Genomic DNA, 18,694 nt, shown 5'->3' with positions numbered 1-18,694 from the left:
TTTTTCTCAATTTTTTTTTTCTCAAATTTTTTTTTCTCAAAAAAATTTTTTTTCTCAAATTTTTTTTTCTCAATTTTTTTTTTCTCAAATTTTTTTTTTCTCAAATTTTTTTTTCTCAAATTTTTTTTTCCTCAAAAAATTGTTTTTCTCAATTTTTTTTTCAATTTTTTTTTTCTCAAAAAACTTTTTTTTTTCTCAAAAAACTTTTTTTTTCTCACAAAACTGTCGTTAAAGTGCGACCCGTGATAACGGCCAAAAATGCGCCAAAACGCCACTAATTAGTCGAAATGGCTGACTTCCTGTTTGGTTTCTGATTGGCTGCTGGCCTTGTGACGTGGGTAGAGCTGCGAGGGCCCGGTCATCGCTGCTTGCAGCTTTAATTCATTAATCGTCCATGACCTTAATTGGGGCCTATTTCGCCAAACAGGAAGTGCCCCTCACCAAACAGGAAGTGACCCTTGATCTCGTGAACCGTTTGTCATACAGACACGCGGGTTGCGTCAAATGACAAGATTAAGAGTCCTTAAACTTAATTGGGGCCTATTTCGCCAAACAGGAAGTGCCCCTCACCAAACAGGAAGTGAGCTGTTTTCTCGTGAACCGTTTGTCGTACAGACATGTGGGTGGTGTCATATGAAGAACAATAATGTTAAAGTTTATGCAAACAAATGCTAATGTTAATAACGCTAATGCTAACACCAACCGCTACACAAGGTTGCACAGACTTAGCGAGCTGCAGGCACACTTAAAATTTCTTAGAAATTTTCTTTTCTAGTATAATAATAATAATCACTTCACAAAATTTCGGCACGTAATAACTGCCGCACAATTTACGCCACCGCCGCAATATATACATCAAAACGTGCGGCTCGGCCGGGAATGGGGTGCTATTACTTTTCTAAGAGAAAAGCTGTATCGAATTAATTTTACCCATTGACTTATAATGGGAATCGCAAAAACTCACATTCAATATTTTTTTTCTCGCAAACCATAGGGGCTACAGTTTCAAAACTTGGAGAGGAGATTTATAATGATATCAAGGATTAAATAAAAAATAATTTCGTCAGTTGGCCTCATGGTGGCGCTATAACAGTCCATTTTACCTTTCGGCCTGTAACTCTTGAACCGTGGGTCGGAAAATTAAAATTCCTTTTTCCCTGGATTCCTTGGGTCATGACGCATCTCCTCATATAGGCCACGACCATTTGCGTCAGGATAGATTTTCCGCCATTTTGAATTTTCTTCAAAACACACTTTTTGCTCCTTTTCCTACATATTTTTTCCAAATGTCACAAAAATCAATACACACGATCTATGGACTCATGCGATAAACATATTTAAACGATATTTTGATAGTCCATACCGTTCTTCCGTAACAGGGTTCCAAAGTTAGCGGGAGGAGCCCGTTGTGTAAGAAGTAGCCATAAATCACAAACGAAACATCCAGTCAACACCAAATTTTAACCACAAGTGGGGGGCGCTATACTGAACATATACCCAAAAGCATTTCCACTTCGACCCATAGGGGGCACCACAAACGCGCAAAACGTAACCGTTTCATTCCAAAACGTGTTTTTCAGGGGGAACGACCCTCTCAAAACGAAACACTAACACCAACCGCTACACAAGGTTGCACAGACTTAGCGAGCTGCAGGCACACTTAAAATTTCTTAGAAATTTTCTTTTCTAGTTAAGTGTGCCTGCCATGCAATGGCAAAACACTTATTGTACTCCCCCATACTTAATTAAGTGTGCCTGCCATGCAATGGCAAAACACTTATTGTACTCCCCCATACTTAATTAAGTGTGCCTGCCATGCAAAGCAATGGCAAAACACTTATTGTAATCCGCCATACTTAATGATAATCACGCCACAAATTTGGAGCCGTAATAACTGCCGCACAATTTACGCCACCGCCGCAATATATACATCAAAACGTGCGGCTCGGCCGGGAATGGTGTGCTATTACTTTTCTTTCCGATCCGCGTTACCATTGCGACGTAATTCGCAAAAAACGACGCCAAAAAACCCCATTCACTTAGAATGGGGGAAATTTCGGCACGTAATAACTGCCGCACGATTTACGCCACCCCCGCAATATATACATCAAAATGTGCGGCTCGGCCGGGAATGGTGTGCTATTACTTTTCTTTCCGATCCGCGATACGATTGCGATGTAATTCGCAAAAAACGACGCCCAAAAACCCCATTGACTTAGAATGGGGGACTCTGAAAAAAAACTAGAAACTTTGGCGCCACATAACTCTGCCATACTTTTGCCTAGCAACGTGATTTAAACTTTAAAATGCACACACAACTTTGGTCTTTTTCCAGCCAATAGGGATGAGCTGTAATTGATTAAGCCCCGCCCCCACTATAACAGGAAGTGCCCTTTGCCAAACAGGAAGTGCCTCTACATCTCATGAACCGTTTATCGTACAGACTCGCGGCTGGTGTCATAATTTTTTTTTCTCAAATTTTTTTTTTCTCAAAATTTTTTTTTCTCAATTTTTTTTTCTCAAATTCTTTTTTTCTCAAATTTTTTTTTCTCAATTTTTTTTTTTCAAATTTTTTTTTCTCAATTTTTTTTCTCAATTTTTTTTTTTCTAAAAAATTTTTTTTCTCAAAAATTTCTTTTTCTCAATTTTTTTTTCTCAATTTCTTTTTTCTCAAATTTTTTTTTCTCAATTTTTTTTTTCTCAAAATTTTTTTTTTCTCAAAATATTTTTTTCTCAAACATTTTTTTTCTCAAAAAATTTTTTTCTCAATTTTTTTTTTCTCAATTTTTTTTTCCTCAACATTTTTTTTCTCAAAATTCTTTTTTCTCAAAAAGTTTTTTTTTCTCAATTTTTTTTTCTCTCAATTTCTTTTTTCTCAAATTTTTTTTTTCTCATTTTTTTTTTCTCTCACACAAGGTTGCACAGACTTAGCGAGCTGCAGGCACACTTAAAATTTCTTAGAAATTTTCTTTTCTAGTTAATTAATTAATAATAATGATCCCACAAATTTGGAGCCGTAATAACTGCCGCACGATTTACGCCACCACCGCAATATATACATCAAAACGTGCGGCTCGGCCGGGAATGGTGTGCTATTACTTTTCTAAGAGAAAAGTTGTATCGTTTAATTGATATTAATTTATTAGTGAATTAATTTTACCCATTGACTTATAATGGGAATCGCAAAAACTCACATTCAATATTTTTTTTCTCGCAAACCATAGGGGCTACAGTTTCAAAACTTGGAGAGGAGATTTATAATGATATCAAGGATTAAATGAAAAATAATTTCGTCAGTTGGCCTCATGGTGGCGCTATAACAGTCCACTTTACCTTTCGGCCTGTAACTCTTGAACCGTGGGTCGGAAAATTAAAATTCCTTTTTCCCTGGATTCCTTGGGTCATGACGCATCTCCTCATATAGGCCACGCCCATTTGTGTCAGGATAGATTTTCCGCCATTTTGAATTTTCTTCAAAACACACTTTTTGCTCCTTTTCCTACATATTTTCTCCAAATGTCACAAAAATCGATACACACGATCTATGCACTCATGCGATAAACAAATTTAAACGATATTTTGATAGTCCATACAGTTCTTCTGTAACAGGGTTCCAAAGTTAGCGGGAGGAGCCCGTTTTGTAAGAAGTAGCCATAAATCACAAACGAAACATCCAGTCAACACCAAATTTTAACCACAAGTGGGGGGCGCTATACTGAACATATACCCAAAAGCATTTCCACTTCCACCCATAGGGGGCACCACAAACGCGCAAAACGTAACCGTTTCATGCCAAAACGTGTTTTTCAGGGGGAACAACCCTCTCAAAACGAAACACAAACGATCTCGGGAGCGACGGGACAACGTAATCGCCTTGCGGAACTTGTGGGAGGAGCCTATTTCTTAAAAACAAGAAACCATATTGCTAATGCTAACACATGCTAATGCTAACAAATGCTAATGCTAACAAAGATGCTAATGTTAACACATACAAGGTTGCACACACTTAGCGAGCTGCAGGCACACTTAAAATTTCTTTGAAATTTTCTTTTCTAGTTAATAATAATGATCCCACAAATTTGGAGCCGTAATAACTGCCGCACGATTTACGCCACCACCGCAATATATACATCAAAACTTGCGGCTCGGCCGGGAATGGTGTGCTATTACTTTTCTAAGAGAAAAGTTGTATCGTTTAATTGATATTAATTTATTAGTGAATTAATTTTACCCATTGACTTATAATGGGAATCGCAAAAACTCACATTCAATATTTTTTTTCTCGCAAACCATAGGGGCTACAGTTTCAAAACTTGGAGAGGAGATTTATAATGATATCAAGGATTAAATAAAAAATAATTTTGTCAGTTGGCCTCATGGTGGCGCTATAACAGTCCACTTTACCTTTCGGCCTGTAACTCTTGAACCGTGGGTCGGAAAATTAAAATTCCTTTTTCCCTGGATTCCTTGGGTCATGACGCATCTCCTCATATAGGCCACGCCCATTTGCGTCAGGATAGATTTTCCGCCATTTTGAATTTTCTTCAAAACACACTTTTTGCTCCTTTTCCTACATATTTTCTCCAAATGTCACAAAAATCGATACACACGATCTATGCACTCATGCAATAAACATATTTAAACGATATTTTGATAGTCCATACCGTTCTTCCGTAACAGGGTTCCAAAGTTAGCGGGAGGAGCCCGTTTTGTAAGAAGTAGCCATAAATCACAAACGAAACATCCAGTCAACACCAAATTTTAACCACAAGTGGGGGGCGCTATACTGAACATATACCCAAAAGCATTTCCACTTCCACCCAAAGGGGGCACCACAAACGCGCAAAACGTAACCGTTTCATGCCAAAACGTGTTTTTCAGGGGGAACGACCCTCTCAAAACGAAACACAAACGATCTCGGGAGCGACGGGACAACGTAATCGCCTTGCGGAACTTGTGGGAGGAGCCTATTTCTTAAAAACAAGAAACCATATTGCTAATGCTAACACATGCTAATGCTAACAAATGCTAATGCTAACAAAGATGCTAATGTTAACACATACAAGGTTGCACACACTTAGCGAGCTGCAGGCACACTTAAAATTTCTTCGAAATTTTCTTTTCTAGTTAATAATAATGATCCCACAAATTTGGAGCCGTAATAACTGCCGCACGATTTACGCCACCACCGCAATATATACATCAAAACTTGCGGCTCGGCCGGGAATGGTGTGCTATTACTTTTCTAAGAGAAAAGTTGTATCGTTTAATTGATATTAATTTATTAGTGAATTAATTTTACCCATTGACTTATAATGGGAATCGCAAAAACTCACATTCAATATTTTTTTTCTCGCAAACCATAGGGGCTACAGTTTCAAAACTTGGAGAGGAGATTTATAATGATATCAAGGATTAAATAAAAAATAATTTTGTCAGTTGGCCTCATGGTGGCGCTATAACAGTCCACTTTACCTTTCGGCCTGTAACTCTTGAACCGTGGGTCGGAAAATTAAAATTCCTTTTTCCCTGGATTCCTTGGGTCATGACGCATCTCCTCATATAGGCCACGCCCATTTGCGTCAGGATAGATTTTCCGCCATTTTGAATTTTCTTCAAAACACACTTTTTGCTCCTTTTCCTACATATTTTCTCCAAATGTCACAAAAATCGATACACACGATCTATGCACTCATGCAATAAACATATTTAAACGATATTTTGATAGTCCATACCGTTCTTCCGTAACAGGGTTCCAAAGTTAGCGGGAGGAGCCCGTTTTGTAAGAAGTAGCCATAAATCACAAACGAAACATCCAGTCAACACCAAATTTTAACCACAAGTGGGGGGCGCTATACTGAACATATACCCAAAAGCATTTCCACTTCCACCCATAGGGGGCACCACAAACGCGCAAAACGTAACCGTTTCATGCCAAAACGTGTTTTTCAGGGGGAACGACCCTCTCAAAACGAAACACAAACGATCTCGGGAGCGACGGGACAACGTAATCGCCTTGCGGAACTTGTGGGAGGAGCCTATTTCTTAAAAACAAGAAACCATATTGCTAATGCTAACACATGCTAATGCTAACAAATGCTAATGCTAACAAAGATGCTAATGTTAACACATACAAGGTTGCACACACTTAGCGAGCTGCAGGCACACTTAAAATTTCTTCGAAATTTTCTTTTCTAGTTAATAATAATGATCCCACAAATTTGGAGCCGTAATAACTGCCGCACGATTTACGCCACCACCGCAATATATACATCAAAACTTGCGGCTCGGCCGGGAATGGTGTGCTATTACTTTTCTAAGAGAAAAGTTGTATCGTTTAATTGATATTAATTTATTAGTGAATTAATTTTACCCATTGACTTATAATGGGAATCGCAAAAACTCACATTCAATATTTTTTTTCTCGCAAACCATAGGGGCTACAGTTTCAAAACTTGGAGAGGAGATTTATAATGATATCAAGGATTAAATAAAAAATAATTTTGTCAGTTGGCCTCATGGTGGCGCTATAACAGTCCACTTTACCTTTCGGCCTGTAACTCTTGAACCGTGGGTCGGAAAATTAAAATTCCTTTTTCCCTGGATTCCTTGGGTCATGACGCATCTCCTCATATAGGCCACGCCCATTTGCGTCAGGATAGATTTTCCGCCATTTTGAATTTTCTTCAAAACACACTTTTTGCTCCTTTTCCTACATATTTTCTCCAAATGTCACAAAAATCGATACACACGATCTATGCACTCATGCAATAAACATATTTAAACGATATTTTGATAGTCCATACCGTTCTTCCGTAACAGGGTTCCAAAGTTAGCGGGAGGAGCCCGTTTTGTAAGAAGTAGCCATAAATCACAAACGAAACATCCAGTCAACACCAAATTTTAACCACAAGTGGGGGGCGCTATACTGAACATATACCCAAAAGCATTTCCACTTCCACCCATAGGGGGCACCACAAACGCGCAAAACGTAACCGTTTCATGCCAAAACGTGTTTTTTCAGGGGGAACGACCCTCTCAAAACGAAACACAAACGATCTCGGGAGCGACGGGACAACGTAATCGCCTTGCGGAACTTGTGGGAGGAGCCTATTTCTTAAAAACAAGAAACCATATTGCTAATGCTAACACATGCTAATGCTAACAAATGCTAATGCTAACAAAGATGCTAATGTTAACACATACAAGGTTGCACACACTTAGCGAGCTGCAGGCACACTTAAAATTTCTTCGAAATTTTCTTTTCTAGTTAATAATAATGATCCCACAAATTTGGAGCCGTAATAACTGCCGCACGATTTACGCCACCACCGCAATATATACATCAAAACTTGCGGCTCGGCCGGGAATGGTGTGCTATTACTTTTCTAAGAGAAAAGTTGTATCGTTTAATTGATATTAATTTATTAGTGAATTAATTTTACCCATTGACTTATAATGGGAATCGCAAAAACTCACATTCAATATTTTTTTTCTCGCAAACCATAGGGGCTACAGTTTCAAAACTTGGAGAGGAGATTTATAATGATATCAAGGATTAAATAAAAAATAATTTTGTCAGTTGGCCTCATGGTGGCGCTATAACAGTCCACTTTACCTTTCGGCCTGTAACTCTTGAACCGTGGGTCGGAAAATTAAAATTCCTTTTTCCCTGGATTCCTTGGGTCATGACGCATCTCCTCATATAGGCCACGCCCATTTGCGTCAGGATAGATTTTCCGCCATTTTGAATTTTCTTCAAAACACACTTTTTGCTCCTTTTCCTACATATTTTCTCCAAATGTCACAAAAATCGATACACACGATCTATGCACTCATGCAATAAACATATTTAAACGATATTTTGATAGTCCATACCGTTCTTCCGTAACAGGGTTCCAAAGTTAGCGGGAGGAGCCCGTTTTGTAAGAAGTAGCCATAAATCACAAACGAAACATCCAGTCAACACCAAATTTTAACCACAAGTGGGGGGCGCTATACTGAACATATACCCAAAAGCATTTCCACTTCCACCCATAGGGGGCACCACAAACGCGCAAAACGTAACCGTTTCATGCCAAAACGTGTTTTTTCAGGGGGAACGACCCTCTCAAAACGAAACACAAACGATCTCGGGAGCGACGGGACAACGTAATCGCCTTGCGGAACTTGTGGGAGGAGCCTATTTCTTAAAAACAAGAAACCATATTGCTAATGCTAACACATGCTAATGCTAACAAATGCTAATGCTAACAAAGATGCTAATGTTAACACATACAAGGTTGCACACACTTAGCGAGCTGCAGGCACACTTAAAATTTCTTCGAAATTTTCTTTTCTAGTTAAGTGTGCCTGCTATGCAATAGCAAAACACTTATTGTAATCCGCCATACTTAATTAAATAAGTCTTTCGCCACAAATTTCTGCACGTAATAACTGCCGCACAATTTACGCCACCGCCGCAATATATACATCAAAACGTGCGGCTCGGCCGGGAATGGTGTGCTATTACTTTTCTTTCCGATCCGCGTTACCATTGCGACGTAATTCGCAAAAAACGACGCCAAAAAACCCCATTGACTTAGAATGGGGGAAACTTCGGCACGTAATAACTGCCGCACGATTTACGCCACCCCCGCAATATATACATCAAAATGTGCGGCTCGGCCGGGAATGGTGTGCTATTACTTTTCTTTCCGATCCGCTTTACGATTGCGATGTAATTCGCAAAAAACAACGCCCAAAAACTCCATTGACTTTGAATGGGGGACTCCGAAAAAAACCCAGAAACTTTGGCGCCACATAACTCTGCCATACTTTTGCCTAGCAACGTCATTTAAAATGTAAAATGCTCACACAACTTTGGTCTTTTTCCGACCAATAGGGATGAGCTGTAATTGATTAAGCCTCGCCCCCTCTTTAACAGGAAGTGCCCTTCACCAAACAGGAAGTGCCTCTATAACTCATGAACCGTTTGTCGTACAGACTTGCGGCTGGTGTCATACCTTTTCTTTTTTTCTCAATTTTTTTTCTCAAAATTTTTTTTCTCAAAATTTTTTTTCTCAAAATTTTTTTTTTCTCAAAAAAATTTTTTCTCAAATTTTTTTTTCTCAAATTCTTTTTTCTCGAAAATTTTTTTTCTCAAAATTTTTTTTTTCTCAAAATTTTTTTTTCTCAAAATTTTTTTTTTCTCAATTTTTTTTTCTCAATTTTTTTTCTCAATTTTTTTCTCAAAATTTTTTTTTCTCAAAAATGTTTTTTTCTCAATTTTTTTCTCAAATTTTTTTTCTCAAAAAATGTTTCTCAATTTTTTTTTTTCTCAAAATTATTTTTTTCTCAAAAAATGTTTTTCTCAAAATTGTTTTCTCAAAATTTTTTTTTTCTCAACATTTTTTTTTCTCACATTTTTTTTTCTCAAGATTTTTTTTTCTCAATTTTTTTTTCAAAATTTCTTTTTCTCAAAAAAGTTTTTTTCTCAAATTTTTTTTCTCACAAAACAATTTTTTCTCAAAAAACTGTCGTTAAAGTGCGACCCGTGATAACGGCCAAAAATGCTCCAAAACGCCACTAATTAGTCGAAATGGCTGACTTCCTGTTTGGTTTCTGATTGGCTGCTGGCCTTGTGACGTGGGTAGAGCTGCGAGGGCCTGGTCATCGCTGCTTGCAGCTTTAATTCATTAATCGTCCATGACCTTAATTGGGGCCTATTTCGCCAAACAGGAAGTGCCCCTCACCAAACAGGAAGTGACCCTTGATCTCGTGAACCGTTTGTCATACAGACACGCGGGTTGCGTCAAATGAAATAACGCTAATGCTAACACCAACCGCTACACAAGGTTGCACAGACTTAGCGAGCTGCAGGCACACTTAAAATTTCTTAGAAATTTTCTCTTCTAGTATATATATATATATGTTCCGACAGAATTTCGGCACGTAATAAGTGCCGCACGATTTACGCCACCGCCGCAATATATACATCAAAACGTGCGGCTCGGCCGGGAATGGGGTGCTATTACTTTTCTTTCCGATCCGCGTTACCATTGCGACGTAATTCGCAAAAAACGATGCCAAAAAACCCCATTGACTTAGAATGGGGGAAACTTCGGCACGTAATAACTGCCGCACGATTTACGCCACCCCCGCAATATATACATCAAAATGTGCAGCTCGGCCGGGAATGGTGTGCTATTACTTTTCTTTCCGATCCGCGATACGATTGCGATGTAATTCGCAAAAAACGACGCCCAAAAACCCCATTGACTTAGAATGGGGGACTCCGAAAAAAAAACAGAAACTTTGGCGCCACATAACTCTGCCATACTTTTGCCTAGCAACGTGATTTAAACTTTAAAATGCACACACAACGTTGGTCTTTTTCCGGCCAATAGGGATGAGCTGTAATTGATTAAGCCCCGCCCCCTCTATAACAGGAAGTGCCCTTCACCAAACAGGAAGTGCCTCTATAACTCATGAACCGTTTGTCGTACAGACTCGCGGCTGGTGTCATAATTTTTTTTTTTCTCAATTTTTTTTTTTTCTCAAAAATTTTTTTTTCTCAAATTTTTTTCTCAAAAATTTTTTTTCTCAATTTTTTTTTTTTTCTCAAAATTTTTTTTTCTCAAAAAATGTTTTTTTCTCTTTTTTTTTCTCAAAACATTTTTTTTCTCAAATTTTTTTCTCAAAAAACTTTTTTTCTCAAATTTTTTTTTTCTCAAATTTTTTTTTTTCTCAAAAACATTTTTTCTCAAAAAAATTTTTTTCTCAAAAAAATGTTTTCTCAAAAAATTCTTTTTTCTCAAAATTTTTTTTTCTTAAATTTTTTTTCTCAATTTTTTTTTCTCAAATTTTTTTTTTTCTCAAAACTTTTCTTCTCAAAAAACTTTTTTTTTCTCACAAAACAATTTTTTCTCAAAAAACTGTTGTTAAAGTGCGACCCGTGATAACGGCCAAAAATGCGCCAAAACGCCACTAATTAGTCGAAATGGCTGACTTCTTGTTTGGTTTCTGATTGGCTGCTGGCCTTGTGACGTGGGTAGAGCTGCGAGGGCCCGGTCATCGCTGCTTGCAGCTTTAATTCATTAATCCTGGCCTATTTCGCCAAACAGGAAGTGCCCCTCACCAAACAGGAAGTGACCCTTTTTCTCGTGAACCATTTGTCGTACAGACATGTGGGTGGTGTCATATGAAGAACAGTAATGTTAAAGCTTATGCAAAAAAGGCTAATGTTAAAAAATATAACGCTAATGCTAACACCAACCGCTACACAAGGTTGCACAGACTTAGCGAGCTGCAGGCACACAATTTCGTAGAAATTTTCTTTTCTAGTTATGTTATATAGCCAGGGATCCCTGGAGGTGGTCCACGGCAAGCGTGCCACTCGTCGGTCCGAGGCCGATCGAGGCGGCCCCAAAGTCGACCGCAGTAACATGAACCGCTGGTAAAATGAGCCCCCCGAGCCCCGACCCCCGTCCAAAATTCACTGCGCATTAAGTAGTGTAATTACGGTAGAAACTGCGAGTGGAGTCGAACGTCCGGTAAAATGAGCCCCCGTCCAAAATTCGCTGCGCTTCAAGTAGTGTAATTACGGTAGAAACTGCGAGTGGAACGCCTTGGTAGCTTTTCTCACGCCCATTCGAAGACCTCACGCTACGCCCATCACGCCACGCCCATTCGAAGACCTCACGCCACGCCCATCTGCGCAGCAGACTGCCCTCCAGTTAGTCATACTTGAATATTTGAAAAAAAAAAAAAAAAAAAAAAAAAGGTTTTTTATTTTTATTATCGCGAGAACAACGGCTTCCACTTTAATAACATTGCAACTTTTCAGGAGTAGAAAGCCTGCAGTTTCTATTAGCTTGGATTCCCTGTTGTTGATGTCATTGGTGGATGGATTTCTGAACTGCCCACAGCTCTCCTATGACAGGGGTTCCCTAACTTTTTTTGTCTCAGGGCACCCCATGAATATTGTTTTAATCCCAGGCACCCCTACGTTATAATTTTCCACTCCCAGCACCTTATATTTATAGCATAAATGTCGAAAACCGTTCGTTTTGTATTTATCATCTATAAAATGTACTAAACTAGTGAAAACGGCAGATCTACATCGCGAGGCGTTGTGTGCTTGTAGATCGTCTGTTTTCACTAGTTTTGTGTGTCTTGTATGATGAAGCAGGGCTTTGCTTTACCAAAAGATGTACACATTTGAAACTTGGAGATACGAGGTTTCTGCCCGACAGTGACGATATTTTAGTGATTATGTTGCGAGGAAAACATTGAGATTATAGCCATTTTGATTAGAAATGATTGAAAATAAGTGTCCAAATAAATTCCAAATATTATCAAATGATCTCGCGGCACCCCAGGGTGCCCCGTCACCCACTTTGAAAACCTCTGTCCTATGAGACCCAGACTGAGTAGAAAAGATTTGTGCTTTTTTATTATGAACATTACTGAGGACCTATTATATGAAGACAGGTTGAAAAGTCCTCCCTTTAAGTACTGTACTAAAGTACACCTTTGAAGTATTTGTACTTTACTTGAGTATTTCCAATACTTTTACTTCTACTCCACTACATCTCGGATCCAAATATTGTACATTTATTTGAAAACGTTAGCTACAAATACTTTGCAGATATAAATTAAAACATTACATGAATCCACTTTAGACCAATTTTATACCCAGGATATTTGAAAATAGCAGATCTACAAGCTCACAACGCGTTGTGAGCTTGTAGATCTGCTATTTTTTCAAACATTTTGTACTTTGACTTTTGGTACTTTAAAGGGGTTATGCCAGTTTAAGGGTTACTGTCACCTTAAGTCATAGTAGTAAACGGTGGGTGACTGTGGGTCACGTGGTCTCTCTGAATACACTTTGAAACTGCACGCGACGTGTGTGACTAACCTCGCATCACCAGTCGCATCACCAGTCTTTCCACCATCCCCACTAAAATGTATTTTATATCTAAATCTGTGTATATATAAATTATATTTCCACACAAATGTGGTTGTTACATCAACATTGTTCATGTGAATATGTTTGTTTATGCTTATGTGTTGAGAAAATATAACGCTGGTTTTCACTCTCTCTCCTCCCACTGTCTGTGACTGACTGTCTCTCTCGCTCTCTGTAACGTGATCTCTCTGTGTGGGCACACATGCACACACACACACACACACACACACACACACACACACACACACACACACACACACACACACACACACACACACACACACGTAACAGAGAGAGACAGTCAGCCAGTCTCAGTCAGTCAGGCGGACGCATTGGGATCAGTGGGAGACGGAGGAGAGATAGTGAAACCCAGAACCAGCGTTATATTTCCAATAAATAAGGATAAAAAACAACTTATTGTGGACGATGTTGGTATAAATAAGTGATTTGAGGGAGGATATATACATTGCTGAAATGAACAGTTTCAGAAACGCGGCTGCAGTAGTAATGCTCTTTCCTCCTCGTTCAGGACAGGCTGTCTGTCTACCTCTTCTCCCCGCACATAGAGCGCTGGTCCCGGGGGAGACGCGACAATAACAACTCGCTGATTTAGCGTTTTTTTCCCAACACATAAGCATAAACAAACATATTCACATGAACAATGTTGATATAACAACCACATTTGTCTGGAAATATAATTTGTATATACACAGATTTAGATATAAAATACATTTTCGTGTAGAGTTACTTCCTTGTTTTTAGTGACTGCTGGGGGTGAGGGGGAGAGTCTGCCCCTCAACCCGAGCAACAGCTGACCAGTACAGTATGTACAGTAAATTAATTTGATTGGTTTATTGCGCATTCCCACAATGACATCATAAAAATATTAACTTGTTTTAATATAATTTCTTAAGGTGACAGTAACCCTTAAGCTGGCATAACCCCTTTAAGTACACTGGTATTTTGAATTGCAGACTTTTACTCATTGAAGAAGGATGCAGGAGCTGAAAGCTCTTGGGAGCTGGCTGGGTGTATGGAGAACCGGAACGATTGGAGACTCCGATGGAAGCTCGTCTGAGGACGACCGAGAGAGAGAGATGAGTATTAGGAATAAGGAGTACTATTACAGTCATTGTTCTCATTATTGAGGTTGTCTTACTTGACCGTTACGCTACACATCTTAGACAATGATACAGTAATATTCCTCCCCCGGAAACGTTTTGGTTTTCTCCTTCTGTTGTGCCTTACATAGAGGAGGTAAAATCTGAGGTGACCTTTTCAATATACTGGTAGCTTTCTCCTATAGATTCTTTATACTGGTAGCTTTCTCCTATAGATTCTTTCTCCTATAGATTCTTTATACTGGTAGCTTTCTCCTATAGATTCTTTCTCCTATAGATTCTTTCTCCTATATATTCTTTCTCCTATAGATTCTTTCTCCTATAGATTCTTTCTCCTATATATTCTTTCTCCTATAGATTCTTTCTCCTATAGATTCTTTCTCCTATATATTCTTTCTCCTATAGATTCTTTATACTGGTAGCTTTCTCCTATAGATTCTTTCTCCTATATATTCTTTCTCCTATATATTCTTTCTCCTATAGATTCTTTCTCCTATTGATTCTTTCTCCTATATATTCTTTCTCCTATAGATTCTTTATACTGGTAGCTTTCTCCTATAGATTCTTTCTCCTATAGATTCTTTCTCCTATAGATTCTTTATACTGGTAGCTTTCTCCTATAGATTCTTTCTCCTATAGATTCTTTCTCCTATATATTCTTTCGCACCTCACACCTTCTCAACTGGAATATCAGATGTGACCTTTGGAGAAAAGAGGGCTTCTTTCTATAAATCTTACTCCTTCTTCTGTCCTCACACTCAACTGGAATATCGGATGTGACCTCTTGAGTGAAAATGGGACCTTTCTAAACCCTTACTCCACACTCAACTGGAATATCAGATGTGACCGTTTGAGTGAAAATGGGACCTTGTGCTTTCTAAACCCTTACTCCACACTCAACTGGAATATCAGATGTGACCATTTGAGTGAAAATGGGACCTTGTCCTTTCTAAACCCTTACTCCACACTCAACTGGAATATCGGATGTGACCATTTGAGATACGATGGAGGTTTTATGTACCCTTTCATACCTCTTCCCAATTGGAAAATCGTATGTGACCACTTGGGCGAAGATGGTATCTTTCCTAAACCTCTCCTCTTCCTTTCTACCCCTATAGGGCATCTGAATACTGACTGATGGCCATAATGGTAATTTGTGATGTAGTATTGATGTAGTGTGTGTGTGTGTGTGTGTGTGTGTGTGTGTGTGTGTGTGTGTGTGTGTGTGTGTGTGTGTGTGTGTGTGTGTGTGGGAGGATGAAGCTGGCCGGCCACTGCCACAGACATCGGGAGCTCCCGGCCAGCAGGCTGGTCCTGTGGGAACCAACGCGAGGACGTTCCGCGTTAACGCATGTGGACGTCCTGAAGAAGGATGCGGGAGCTGAAAGCTCTTGGGAGCTGGCTGGGTGTATGGAGAACCGGAACGATTGGAGACTCCGATGGAAGCTCGTCTGAGGACGACCGAGAGAGAGAGAGAGATGAGTATTAGGGATAAGGATTACTATTACAGTCATTGTTCTCATTATTGAGGTTGTTATCTTACTTGACCGTTACGCTACACATCTTAGAATATGATACAGTAATATTCCTCCCCCGGAAACGTTTTGGTTTTCTCCTTCTGTTGTGCCTTACATAGAGGAGGTCAAATCTGAGGTGACCTTTTCAATATACTGGTAGCTTTCTCCTATAGATTCTTTATACTGGTAGCTTTCTCCTATAGATTCTTTCTCCTATAGATTCTTTATACTGGTAGCTTTCTCCTATAGATTCTTTCTCCTATATATTCTTTCTCCTATATATTCTTTCTCCTATAGATTCTTTCTCCTAAAGATTCTTTCTCCTATAGATTCTTTATACTGGTAGCTTTCTCCTATAGATTCTTTCTCCTATAGATTCTTTCTCCTATATATTCTTTCTCCTATAGATTCTTTCTCCTATAGATTCTTTCGCCCACACCTTCTCAACTGGAATATCGGATGTGACCTTTGGAGAAAAGAGGGCTTCTTTCTATAAATCTTACTCCTTCTTCTGTCCTCACACTCAACTGGAAGATCAGATGTGACCGCTTGAGTGAAAATGGGACCTTGTCCTTTCTAAACCCTTACTCCACACTCAACTGGAAGATCAGATGTGACCTCTTGAGTGAAAATGGGACCTTTCTAAACCCTTACTCCACACTCAACTGGAATATCGGATGTGACCATTTGAGATACGATGGAGGTTTTATGTACCCTTTCATACCTCTTCCCAATTGGAAAATCGTATGTGACCACTTGGGCGAAGATGGTATCTTTCCTAAACCTCTCCTCTTCCTTTCTACCCCTATAGGGCTTCTGAATACTGACTGATGGCCATAATCGTAATTTGTAAGGGTGCCGGAAAAAATCTATATGAATCGATTATCGGTTTCAACACTAGCGATACGGCTGCATCGATGCGCGTTTACCTGGATCGGTCCAAATCGCGGCCGTATCGGTCGATGTATCGGTCCTAAAGTTATTAATCGGATTAATCGGATTTTAGCATTAAATAATTAACCTGCTGTGAAACTCTGAACTCACTTACTCAGCGTTTAATGTTACAAATCATTAGTTCAAAAGTTAGCGCTGCTAACACAGTCAGTGCATTGAGTGTAATGGAAAGAAGAAAAAAAAGGAAAAAGCTGCCTGCTCTGTCCTCCAATAGAGCTGGGTTTCTGCGTACTGCAGTCATACCCGTCTCCTGTCCTGCGGGAAAAGCCGCAGATCTACAAGCCCACAGCGTGTTGCATGTGGATGAGTTGTAAACTTATGATATCTGCTACTTCCGGCGCAGCACACTGCTGACGCTCGCAACTCCGCGACAACAGCGACTTGTAAACAAACCAACGTGGAAGTTCCATAACTCAATGTATTATTCCAGTGGAGTAATGCAACGTTTGGATTAAGAATGCGAAAGTAATGGATTGGATTACACATAACACTTTTCCCAGTAGAACCGTCAGAAGTCCCCGCACTCTGGTGACGCGAGGTTATCCCCGCACTTGTCGACAGCAAAGGTAATAATCACAGCATCAGTTTTTATTGCAAAGGGCTACGCTACTATAGAGTATTGGTTTTCAAAGTGGGGTCCGGGGACCCCCAGGGGTCCTTGAGGGAGTTCTAGGGGGTCCTCGGCGAAATGATAGGAACCAAATGGACCCTTGGGTATGTGTAACTCAGGGGAGTGTACAAATCGAACCAAATGGACCCATGCACCAAACATGCAGCATGTGCATGTCAAACTGGGGGTCTTTGACATTGTTTTATTTTTATTTTTTAGAACTACTGCAGTAGAGCCATAACAAGAAGACATGATGTGTGCCAGACTTCAAATGTTGCACTTATAAATTTATACTGCTGTTGTTACTGTTGTAAAGTGGATCTCTTTGAAATGATCTTATTGACTGAATAACAGCAGGCTCTTTTACTAGTTTTATTTGGTGATCTGATCTGATCTGATCTGATCTGATCTGATCTGATCTGTGGCATTGGTGAGGATGTATTTTAGTTTTTCAGTGTTATTATAGCAGCTTTGCAAAGTACAATTATTGCCATGTACTGAAGCCTGAAGGGCCAGCCCTTTTGTGTGTTTGTTTTATATTTCTCCACCTGACTAACTGTAACTGCTAAAGTGAAGCTCTTAGAAATGGGTGTGTGAGACAGATTTTCAAACCATGTCAGTAGGCTTTGTAGTTTACATTAATTATTTTTTATATCTACAATTCTACATGTCTGTGTCTATTTAGAATGAACACAACAACGACATGATACTAAAATGATTTCTCATCCATCTTTCTTTACAATTTTCTGTTATTCCTTGGTCTTTTATGAGATATCCATTATTTGAAGGTCAGCAATGCTACTTTATAGATTATAGCTTTTTAATTGAATGGAAAATGAATGTTTCATTAAACGTATGTATCAGATCACAGCGAAATGCATCGAATCGTATCGAATCCAATCGAATCGCATAAAATTCCACAAAATCGAAATCGTATCGAAATTGCACCGAATCGAATCGAATCGAATCGTTCTGTATGTAAGATGTATCGTCTTTGAATCGAATCGCAGGCCATGTATCGGATACGAATCGAATCGCCTTGTAAGGGATGGATACACACCCCTAAAGGATAGGTATTGGAAATTGGAAATACTCAAGTAAAGTACAAATACCTCAAAATTGTACAGTACTTAAGTAAACATGTTTAGTTACTTTCCACCACTGTAGCTAAGTACTGTCCATCTTCACCTTGGCCACTTGTCATGCAGTATCCAAGATTCTTATAGCATCAAACTGTAGCTAAGTACTGTCCATCTTCACCTTGGCCACTTGTCATGCAGTATCCAAGATTCTTATAGCATCAAACTGTAGCTATGTACTGTCCATCTTCACCTTGGCCACTTGTCATGCAGTATCCAAGATTCTTATAGCATCAAACTGTAGCTAAGTACTGTCCATCTTCACCTTGGCCACTTGTCATGCAGTATCCAAGATTCTTATAGCATCAAACTGTAGCTAAGTACTGTCCATCTTCACCTTGGCCACTTGTCATGCAGTATCCAAGATTCTTATAGCATCAAACTGTAGCTAAGTACTG

Source organism: Nannobrachium achirus (assembly GCF_963921795.1).
Source record: "Nannobrachium achirus genome assembly, chromosome: 5".
NCBI classification, from domain to species: Eukaryota; Metazoa; Chordata; class Actinopteri; order Myctophiformes; family Myctophidae; genus Nannobrachium; species Nannobrachium achirus.
Note: the sequence above shows the minus strand (reverse complement) of the source record.